The sequence below is a fragment of the Haliotis asinina genome, chromosome 6 (assembly GCF_037392515.1).
Source record: "Haliotis asinina isolate JCU_RB_2024 chromosome 6, JCU_Hal_asi_v2, whole genome shotgun sequence".
Taxonomy (NCBI): domain Eukaryota; kingdom Metazoa; phylum Mollusca; class Gastropoda; order Lepetellida; family Haliotidae; genus Haliotis; species Haliotis asinina.
Window position 1 is genome coordinate 24,786,260 of NC_090285.1, and position 13,013 is coordinate 24,799,272.

Genomic DNA, 13,013 nt, shown 5'->3' on the forward strand with positions numbered 1-13,013 from the left:
GAAACATCCATCATGCTACTTCCGACTGTCAGAAGTTACTCGTGGAAATGGCCAAACCAAGGACAGAAAAACACTATTTCCACCAAGGTGGTCTCACATACCCCCATCCACTTGTTGCTGTCATTTCAATCTGAAAACTAAACCTGAAAACTAAAATGAAACTAACGCTCATGTGAATGTCCACAAAAAATACCTAGGATTAAGGTGACAGAGACAATAATCCTAGCGTTCTCAGTAGTCCTTCATCTCGATCAGGTCAAAGCTGATAGTTCCAGTAATGTAAATAGTACTGCAATACCGTGGTAAGGAGGTAAATCATACTTCAGCATAATGTTGTATAGTACGCCCAGCACCAAGATGGACATTATAATGAAGGGAAGGAGATATATGATATCATTAAATTCTCACTATGGGGATATTCCGTCGGCTACGATCTCAAATTATGAGGAAGCTAAACGTTTGATGATTAAATCTGCATTTGCTTTCGGGATTTTGTGGATCCTAGTTTGATGTTCAAGGAATGTGCGCCATCTTGATAGGGTACTGGGATGGTCAGGTGAACGTTCTGGGCGTGAACGTTGGACGATGGACGATGGACGATGAAACTTTCATTTGAATGCTGCAGTTTTTAATTCAGTTATTCACAGCTCTGTGACGACGACTGCGCTCTCTCAATATCTGTAAGGATGGTAAAGTAACGAAAGAAGTCGGAGATGGCTGAATATACGTTAATGATTGGTCAGTAAAGTATAGTTATGTCTAAGTAACATCAACGTCTGCAGAAACGGTACTAAATATGCCTGAAAGTAGTCTAACAATGTTCACACCGGTCGAACCAGTATGAACTTTCACACGGAATGTCAGTCGGAATACTTTGTGTGTTAATCTCTGTGTTCCAATGCTAGATCTGTCCAAAGTTGACTTTGACAATTACAATGCTGAAGCATAAACCTAAGGAATCACACTTCATCATTTGTATACTTCATCATTCTAAAGTAAGGTAACGATAGTCGACATTTGTATCACAGCTAAAGAAGATGTTACCAGATGAACACCAGATACTGGTATCACTCGTATGACACGCATATTAACAACAACACCGTGAGGACGGCGTTTCAAATGTGGATACAACAATATCCACTTCTATAATTATACATGAATACATTCAGAAACGTGCTTATAGATAGTCACAGTCATACTGAAATGACCATATGAAGGATAACCGATCCTTTCCATACAAAGGCAGACCAGAAAACAGATGGACAATGTTTCCAAAGGGCAGTAGACATTAGGTGTTGCACTGGGTCAGACATTTATCACAAGCTATTGCTTTGAACATGAGCACGCGGTTTTGGAAGATCAATGCAGCCATGCTGGCACACATTACGCTGTCTTGTGACATTTTGCTTGAACTATAGCCACTGTCCTGAAACTTTCATAAACTTGTTGTGTACCACTGGAACCTAACCACCCATGGCAGGTGCAAGATTCTTCTTGAGTTCAGTTTATCGATAAGGACTGGGTTTTATATGACTTTTTGTTACTAAATATATCAGCAGCTTCTTAGGCATTCATCATCGATGCATTTTCGAAACAAAGTAGAGGCTGAGCCAATACCATTACTGAGATCAAGACTTCAGTAAGCTTCCAAATCCTTTCAATTGATTTTGAATAAAGAGTTTTGCCCGTATCATTATGTTATTTACAGCTGTAGCGAGGTTATTACATCAGCACAACTTCTTGACATTATAAATACAAGGAGTCAGAATACTCTTGATGCAGCATATGAAATTGATGCATGGTAAATCAATGAGCCAGTAGAAATGGCGTTCGTCTGTATATATCTACAAATAGCCTCAGATACCAGAAACACGGAGAAGCACAGTGCTGTAGTAACCCAGTCACCTCACCATTCTGCATTGACATTTTTCACTATGTTTTCACTTATCACTGTACATATGTATTGTGTGATGGGATATATGGTACTCCAGATGTTAACAGGGGTGTGTATTCCAGAAAATTTTCGTATTGCGATACATTGCGATGCGAAAGCATATAGTGCGATGTATATTGAGATATATTGCAAAAGATTCTTCTAAACAAAATCAAAACTACTTACAACAGAGTTAATGCTTGATTCATAAAACAAAATCACAACTATGCTTGTAATAGAAACCTATAATCATGATATATCGCCACTCTCCAAAAAAGCGCTGAAGATTTAAACAGCAACCTCACCTAGTCAGGACATATCACCGGTCATTAATGATTAAATATGTTAAACATTCAGATCCAAAACATTGCGAAACACTTGAATAAAAGTGAAGGACACAACTTCAAACGAACTTAACTTGACTTCCGATGTGAAGAACTGAAATATCCGAAGATTTCCAAGTGTTACGAAAATATCGCTTTTCGATCAACGTGTCGCAATACGCAACATTGTCATGTCTGAACTGGTATACACAGGCAAAGCGGTTTTATTGCGCATCCCGACTGGTTAACGCATTTGCTTGTCTCGCCGTAGACCGAGGTACGATTCCCTACATGTGAGAAGCCCATTGCCGGTCTGCCCTGTAGTGATATTGCTTGGGTCTTGCGATATGCAGGATAAAATCATACTTACTCATTCACCACATTCTACCCAAAGTTCGTGCTATATTTACCCTAAACTTCGCTTCATCTCTCCTCTTGTCTCAAAATGATATCTTTGTCCGGATGCTGGTGGCTAACTGGTGGCTAAAATTTGATTAATTTGATTTAGGTTGACAAATACGAAAGAGACAGAGCAAAATATGTACTTCCAACACATGTGTAAAATCGTAGTCATTCACTCGATGTGTGAGTACCCTTGTCCCCAGCTATTCATGCCATAACGTTGCAGAACAATCTTCAACAGTATCAACGAATGAGTACTTATATAGCAAATTGTTTGAATATTTTGAAACATTGTTGAGGTTGACACAAAGGGAATGCCACCAGATATTTCTTTACTGGGGGACCTAATCGATATTTGGCAATGCACATCTACAGGCTGTTCAGCTTGACCTGAAGTACTCTACACACGAATGCCCCGAGAGGCCATATGGTACAAACGGAAGGCCAAGGTAACTTCATTAAATAGGAGAGCAGAGAATGCTTTCGCTGCCTAAGAGCCCGGATCGGAACATTAAACCATCTGCAGCTTTTTTTAAAAGAAGGTTAGGACATTTCTGACCATTTCTCGACAGTGAGGTGTCAAACAGCGGTGTTATCTAGGCTGTTCGGACACGTTGACAATCATTAATTATCGTGCACCTCTTCACAATAACAGACCTAGCCAGTTGTGACACGTTCACGCAATGCATTAGTATTCAATTGGTCAGATCAAGCTGAACAAGCTGTACATACCCACAAACGTATTAAAGTGCTAATTATGAGATATTAAGTCCTAATTAGGAGATACTACGTGATAATTAGGAAATATTAAGTCCTAATTAAGAGACTATGTACTAATTAGGAAATATTAAGTCCTAATTGGGAGATACTACGTGATAATTAGGAGATATTAAGTATTAATTAGGAGATACTACGTGATAATTAGGAGATATTAAGTCCTAATTAGGAGATACTACGTGATAATTAGGAAATATTAAGTCCTAATTAAGAGACTATGTACTAAGTAGGAAATATTAAGTCCTAATTAGGAGATAAAAAAATCAGGTTGTGGCACTAGGACGCTTCCGTAGGTGTTCGATGCTATGATGGATGTTACTGGCCAGTCAATGGTGTCTGACGGACTGTTCTAATTAGATCTGATTTCTCTACTGAAGTTTTGTGCTCTTTAGCCTAATGCCATTAGACATTAGACTATCAGCCCCCACTATTATACACCAATCACACACACTGGCACATTGCAAACAATGCACTGTAAACAATAAAGAAGAAGTTCACATCCATAACATTTTGTCTAGTATGAGCGAGTGATGGATTTGGACCAATTTTGGCACTAGTTCAGCTATCAAGGCACAAGACACCCCATCTTCACAAATTATATTAATTGGATTTTCTGTCTTGATTTACTTTCTTTAAAAGACTGGCGAAAGAGGTTGCCATCAGCAGCAAGAATGATTAGGGAGGTCTACTCTGCCCCTGACAATAACCCAAGGCACCCCAGGGCTGAGTACCACACTGAACCAAACAAGGGAAGTGTGACGAGCCAATGTACAAAGTTCCTTAAACAGATGTGTTAATCATTCGTCTTGGTGTCATATGTCTGAATCTAAAATATTCTAAACATCTAACAAATGTTTTTGAATTTCATCAACATTGTTAAAAAATTCTGATTGGAATTCCTTGGGAAATTTTGAGGTAGGTGTACGCGACATTGGTCCCTATGTCAATGAATGGAACTGAGCACTCGGAATCTCATAAAAGTTCTCCTTTTCAAAGAAGTTTCAAATTTTACGCTTGTTGAGATGTACGTGATACATTTTTGACGGTGAAGAAAACATTATCCACAGACCCTGTTGTCAGAATCATGGTTTAATGTTTCATAATTTCTGATTAGATGTCAAAACCGAATCGATCTTATTCAACGGAACGGACTTGCTTTGATTAAAATGTCTAAGGAATATATGGGCAGAGATTATTGCATGTACGCAACGATGAATTGATTATTCGTTTGAGGAAGAGGATTCACAACATTTCCTACATCCACACCTAATCACATACGTATTCCCCTGATGAAACGCCATATACGCATATAGGCTACTGTTTCATCAAGGATATATTGAGAGGATACGTCCCAAAACATTCCAAGTAAATTTAAGTGCATGTTTTTAATGGAAGTATTTTTGTTATTTTAATATGTGACTAAACCACAGCGGAATTGCTCAGGGGATGGTGTGAATCAGCTGGGGCCCATGCAAGTAGCAAACTAAGATCCCAAGGACTTTAGTATGGTGATCTACCTTCAGTTGTTAGCGATAGATAGCCCATCCTTACATAATGATTGTATTGACCATAATAGTTGTTTACATTTAAAGATACATGCTAGCTACTTTTAACTCATTTTGTGATAATGAAGTAGTGCTACTGTCCTTTGTTGACAAGGGTCTGTACATCATGTATATTTATCATGAATATAGAATTAGTTTTAGTGACGATATGACTGAAATACTGCCTATGTGGCTTTAAATCTTAACTCACCCATTCACTCAAGGAGATATACCTGCTTACCACCGGATCTTTTAAATCATATGTATCCAAACACCTATGCTGACGCGTCAAATATATGTTTGTTCTGTTGCCCATCGTTCACAATTTCAATAGAATCTCTGGTCACGAGACGTCCACATTCCATTTGTACATGTCCACCATATGGACATAAAAAGACCATGCTTTATTACCTTTGCGGAAAGTATCTTTACAGTTTCGAGCAAATACATCGTCGTAAGACAGTAAAAAGAATACATACAAACCAGATGATTTAGGTTAGAAAAGATCTTCAGCAAATTGTGTTTGTTGTAAAAGGCAACTAATGGGATCAAATGGATAGGCTAGCCGAGTTGGTTGACACATGTCATCGTATTCTTGTCGATGCTCAAAAATGTGGATTGGCTGTTCCACACTCGATATGTAGACTTCCGACTTATAGCTGGCAAAAAAAAGCTGACAAACATAAATATCAACGGAAACATTAGATTTTTTTCTTTTTCTTAGCACACGCCGTCGCTATGGACGTTCTTGTCCTAGTGTGATAAAATCAATACTTCTCTCAAAAACTTTCAGCTAATAGGGACCATCTGAAAATTTGCTTACGAAGCAAATCAACTCGATCTACTTCGTAAACCATTATAAATCATATTATCAAGTGAACCAAATTTTCGAATTTAACAAAACAAGTAACACCTTTTGTTAGTGGTTGTTGAGTCGGAAGATGAGGATCATTTATTGAAAGGTTTACATATATTCCATTTCAGTGTAAAATCGATACGATATGGCTGAAATATTGCCGATTCATTTCAACTCACTCACTCATTCAAGATGAGGAGCCAATAAAAGTGTGCGGATGGCTAAATGTAGTTTAATATTCAGTGATCAATACATGTTCACATGGACGTCTAATTTGGTAACATTTATACTGACTAGGGTCTTACTGACCATCCAAGAATCCTTTTATATATGTATCCGTTTGTGGAAAACCGTTCAATGTGAGTATAGTGTGACCAATGATCTCCACTTCATGATGCTGTCGTCTTCGTGGTGTGGTGAGACTGTCGTTTTTACCTGCACAGCTGTAGCCAGGGCGATGTATACTGTACAAGTGATCTGTACTGTGTCGTTCTGAATATGGATCATGATGCATCCCTCTAGATGCTGTTACTGAGGACGACTTCCACCTATGTCCCTTCGTGACCTTGCTCTTATCAAATGTGAAGGATTTGTGAATAAATCAAACATATATCCTGGTGAATTCCTGTCCAGGATCTCGTCGACATGTGTCTTTACCCAAAAGGTGAATGTATCAATGAATGCCATTTCTGCTACTGTGGCCACTCTAAGCCGGCGTTGCAAAGGGCATATCCCAGGGCTTGTTGACTTGATCATCTGAAACTGCGCAGGTCTTTGCTCAGAAAGCCAAACGTAATTGAATGTATAGTAGCGGCAAAGTGAAAGGTGAGCTCCTGGGTCTTGAGTCCGGTTGCTCACAACGAAACCAACTGGTAAAACAGACCAACAAAACCACTTATGCAAGGTGAATCTTTATAAATAAAAGGTTTTATTGAAACTAATATTTGACTGTCAGAGAAAGAATGAAAGTATGGTATCTGTCAGTATCTGCAGACTCATTTCATTATCTAATCTATATGAAACATGGTCATGTGCATGACATTATTACATCGGTTTCAAGTCTTAAGTCAGGGGCCAACATCGTAGTTAAATTTATCTTGATGAAGCAGAATGCTACTAAACAGATATAACTTCGATGTTTGAAGTAGTGTAAGTTTCGTATGAGCTGTTACATGATGAAGACTTATTCGAATTGAAAGGTCATAAAAGTAGATAGATAAAACTTGTAACGTGATTGCATTCTTAAATGCTGAAGATAAAGACTCCACAGTGACTCATTAAATCCAGCCCCGCGACAGTCATCGGTTTAATGTCCTGTTGCACACTAAATTACGTTGGACAGGCTGACCAGAATGATTCACTGAAGTTTAATCTTTCAAATTGACCAGAGATGGCAATGGACGACGAACGAGACAGGTATATCGTTCAGATCATCGTTTGGACTGAACCTCGTTTTAGTTTATGAATGGTTCCTCTTGCATCTGCAGTTTCATACAGCTTTATTAGTATGGGAATATGTGAGGAGTTTAGTAACCACAGTTTCGTAGATAACGCTTCTAACGCTAAACCTGTGTCATTTAGCTTAGATATAAATGTGTGTCCCGTGTCTTATCTCAAGACACAAATAGATGCACCGGATTGTAACTCTCGATGACATGGCTGTATAAATGTCATCTCCTACACAGATGTGAAAGATTATTGATTATCTATAGGCCACCCTCGTGTAGGTGGAATATTGCTGTGTGTGCGGTGAACAACAGACAAATCTACCACATCAGTGCTACTGCAACAGTTCGAATCCTCTTGGCCTCACAACCGAGCTTGTAGGTTTCATCAAGCTGGTAATAATGGAAGCTGTTAAACTTCTTTTTCCATGGCTGACACAACATGTAATTGAAAAATTGAAATATTATTATATCGATTTCATTCGAAGCAGCAACAACCTCCTTACATCAGGGGCTACGTTTTTCTTAGCACGATATGAAACCATTCCGTAAGAAGCGGTCGGGCGTCATGAGAGGTCCTGGATGGATTCACTGCGTAGAAACGTTCTGTGTGAGCCTGATCGCAATCAAAGTGAAAACATGACAAAAAAACGTCATTAAACTCCGTAAACTATTAATCGCACCAAGCCTGACTCGATATTGTGTTTACATACAAAGATACGTTTGAGTTTGAGTTTGAGTTGTTTCGAATTCCTATGCATTTCGTTTTCCGCAACGATCCCCCCATTCACGTGCTAATGTAACAACTCAAACTCTTGTTGAACCTTACACATCAACTCTTCTAATTTACTATATATCGTAACTTATTCTTTCTTTCTATAATTAATATATGTATTACACAAAAGTGGTGCCATCGCGTCGGAGGCAGTTGTTTCATTCAATGTACAGTAATGCAATATTCTGCAGATAAAACAGAAAGTGATGCCATCGTGTCTGTCTTTGACATGTTTTCTGTTGACCTCGTCAGATTGAACATGTAATTGTTGCTAAAAACCGTATCCAATTTGGTCAAAGTAAATCTTATATGAATGTCTTCAAGAAAAACACCCACGATTAATGCTAAGTTTAGAATGTGTCAAGACAATAATAATGACGCTACCAACAGCACATCCGGTTTTTTTCAGGTTGAAAGTTGACAATTCCAGTAATATAGCAAGTGCTAAATTGCTTGTTAATGAGGTAAGACATACCTCAAGGACGTGTAGTATAGTGCGCTCAGTGTCCGGATTGACGTTATAATGGTGGAAATGAGATATATGACTTCATTAAAAGCTTAATGTGAGGATATCACATTATTCAATGTCTTAATCAACTTCCTCGGAGGCTATACATTGGATGCCCTATCTTTCATTTTTTCGGAAAACCTTTTTTGGAACCAGACTTTAAAAAAAATATACCTCGCTTTCAAACTATTCTAATTAATTCAGTTGTGTATTGATAGCGGTACCTCCAGATTTTTAAAGGAATGACCTAAACGTGTGGGTGTTGAACGCCGTTGGCATAGAGTGGATGGTGCAGGGATGACTTGGTAATGCAATAGATGTACTGTTGTGGATGCTGCTTTTGTTGCATTAGCAGGGGATTCTCTGCAGTTATAGACACCAGATATAACTGAAATTCAGCAGATCATTTTCCGTCTCAGTGAAGTCAGTAAATGCGTTTTTGTGTCAATCATTTGGTTGTCTGCATTGCTGACAGACCGTTGTCATATTGAGGAAGTATTGCAGTAAGAGCAGAAACCCTTTTGCTAAGCAAACTACTACCGGTAGTGTGAAATATGTTAACCTTTCTCGTGAACACGTGTTTGCATTTATGATTTTCTGTACACCCGTAAAGATCTTCAGCAACCCATGCTTGTAAGTCGTCGTGTGGTCACGCTGACTGACACATGTCATCGTATCGCCCTTGGGTAATCGATCAGTTTTGTTCATCACTGAATTGACTCCATTATTTTCAAACCGCTGTATTATACAGGCAAGAATTATTGGATGGTAGCTTCTTTACATGAAAATATCTGATGAAGGAGTAAGAATAAACTCTATCTGTATTGAGCCGACTAGTTGCTATGTACACATATTCATCTTTATGCTTTCTCATATCCTCGTACTCATTAACTTGGGACTACTACTACTACTACTACTACTACTACTACTACTACTACTACTACTACGACGACGACGACGACTACTACTACTACTACTACTACCAAAATGTCTCGCTTGCATCTCAAGTACACTGTCGTCAGGCGCACCATTGTTCTCGGTGCCCTTGGTTTGGTAAAACCTGATCTCTTGGCTCAGATCATGAGAGTGCCCGGGTTTTTCCACCGGCAGCACAGCCCTTCTGACAATCTGGGTAATGCAGAAGGCTGCAGTGTTGGGGAGCCTTCATATTCTCCGAAAAGGTTTTGGTTGGTTCGATTAGGCAGTCCCATTCGCTGTCTGGGCTGCGTGTAGAGGGGGTGAGGGCCCTGAGCTGATGATGAGCCTTACCCGCCTGACTGCCAGGATCACAAGAACCCTCTCTGCTGCATATCTATCTTAATCTGTAACACATAATATTAAAAAGAATAAACTTTGAAACGCCATGTTCCTCAAATGAAAAAGTACACATTTGCCTGTCTTTATGTGCATCACTATTAAATGACGTTCAACATCCGTGCCGCCAAATGGCTGGAATATTGCTGAATAAGGCATAAAACAACAAGCAAACAAAACAACAAAAATCTGACAAACATGAATTGCAAGAGAATGATTATTCGGTATATTTACCACTACTGTCATGCAAAATAATTTACTTGTAACACACTGAAGTCAAGGAACTTAGCATTACAACATTGGCTTTCAAACGGATAAAGAAAGATACCCTTCTGCTATTTTCCTCATGGTATCTTGATGTCAATGAAACAAAAGTCGAAGAAGGAAAGAGAGAGAATGTGTTAACACGTTTTACGTTTCGATGACACGTGTGAATACTGACACTTCAGGGTGGGGAAGGAGAGTACAACGTGTCTTGAACTAGCTGCATAATTGTAAGGTTGGAGAAAGCCTGGTTAACCTTTTTCAAATTTGTTTTCGACCCAGAACACATCTCCAATGAAACAATCATTTCTCGTAAAACCGTTGGGACAAACTACATGCAATTCCGATCACATTTTAAGAGATGTGTAGCGTTTATCAAATTGATCTTAGGTCCCCGGAAAGTATTAAATGGTCGACCCCTCAACACAACTAAAGATGGTGATTATGATTGTACAATTTTCAACCAACATCGTTGAGGGGAAGTACCAGGGGCGTTTGCTTCTCGGTTGGAAGAGTCTGTTGAAAGACTCGATCACAGGGCTTGCGGATGACAATAATGTTACGTGGAGCAATATGCACTACTCATTTTCCATATTCATGATTACACTTACATCAGAGAAGGAGAGTACCTATACATATATTACTTTTCAATTCAAGGATGTGCAATCATCACTTAAACCTCAGAGGGGATTTCAACCAGGACGGTTTTCACCTGACTGGTCGTCCCAGAGCTATTTCAACTTCACCGGAAGAACGGTTTCTGAGATGATTAAATTAAATTAAAAGACTACATCCCCGAAAGGCACTTGTCATGAAAGTATTAAATCTAGTCCGACTTCTATCGCCATCTCAGAGACGGCACAGTATCTGTTCCTAAGTGCATGGAGTTTCCGCGGACCATTCAGTCATGGTGTACAACAATCGCTGACAGTGACGTCTTTCACGGCTTCTTTAGCCCCGCTTCTGAGAAGGAGCATTCTTGGGTAACTGACAACCCCGGAACCTTTTGAAGACTGGTGTCGGCGCCTCTTGTGGCTTATAAATGGTCGCTGCTGCTTTAAACATGAGCAAGCCGTTTCGGAAGGAGCGCAATGCATCCATTTTTGCAGATGTAACGCTCTCAAGGGTCTATATTTTAGACTCGTGAGAGCGTTAGATCCACTATTCCATGACCTTGAGGAATGATATGCACGCCTAAACCGATCACGGGTAAAATGCAGTTTGAAGGACGTTTATGGCTACTTTATTATCAACACAGCAACAATTAATCATCGGTCACTTGTAGACAATATGCTTGGATTGAACCAATACCATCACTTTGATCGAGGCTTAGAAATATTGAATTCTCAAACAATTATGCCCCTTAAGCTTAGTGTGCTCTTTACGACTTCTCCCTAAACGATTTTGAATAAGACGTTTTACCCGCGTCATTTATAATATCTACAACTTCAACAGGTCGATCATGTTAGCTGTCTGTTTTCTTAGAAATAGAAAGAGAACTTTCAAATATTTCGAAATATTATCACATATAATTATTAACCTGGAAGATCTCTTTGTGGATTGTAATAATAAGATTAGTATATATGTGTCTTTAGTCGGAAAGGCAATAGAACCACTACAAAAAACATACTCTTTTCAGGTTTAACAAGCGGCATGCATGTAAAGGCACATCTGAAATTTGTTTCCATTTGCATATATATATATATATATATATATATATATATATATATATATATATATATATATATATATATATATATATATATATATATCCAAATGATCATAAAAGGCACAGAGCCACATCATATTTCTCTACAAATACATAGCACATTTCTCCCAATAACACTATCAGCCCTACGGGGAACAGTCACATAATTCATTTAAAACATAATTACGTATCTATATTACAGTACTGAATTAAAAAGTTCGAATGAATTAATGCAACGTTGCTATAAATCGACTCTTCCGGCCGAACATTATTTCAAATGAGCCCCAAATAATTATGTCCCTTGGTGTCTTTTCAGGTGATTATGCATCAGAATATGTATGAAGAAAACAGAGGTAATGAACAGGGAAATAATTTATATGTTGATCTGGCTTAGATATATCGTATGAAAACTATGAGTGAAATAGTGAATGAATGGCGTTGTATTTGTACAACCACACGGTCGGTGTTACAAGAAAATACCTTCACACAAGATAAGACTTCGGTTTTCTATCCCGAGAAACTTTCTTCCTGCGGCATTACCTTCCAGTGACATCACGACAGGGCACTCTGGTACTCTTTTACTAACTCCTGCAGTAGGAATTATTAGTGGAAGGTTGAACGTATGTAGAGAAGCGAACATGAGACTTAACATCCGTTTCCGGCCAACGCTCAACCGTTTGGTGAAAATACATCTCATACATCAGTTTTTAAATCAAAATTTTAAAAGATTTCCGACAAATGTCTTATATTTAATCTTCGTTTTCTCTGAAGATTCCATATCTGCTAGAACAAACTATAGCTCCATGCATAATGAAATAAATTGATGATTTTAATGGAGGGAAACTTTTCGAAGCTCTCTTAGCGCTAAGATAGTCGTAAGTCTATGTTAATTTACGGCACTTTCGACTGTCTTAGCGCTAAAAGTACTTCGAAAATCTAGGCCCAGGCTTCTATGCCTATGTTATTGAAAATTCATCACTTATCGTTATGCTTTCCGCATGAAATTGATATTATTCATGTTGACACCCAAATCCTGCATATCCATACTTTCCTATAGCGATGTCATGCTCCATATAACTTACACAGTCCTAACGAGAAGCCTTTCATTCTTATCTGCACTGCCCCAGTGATAATATCATTATTCATATCTATATACTTTCACGG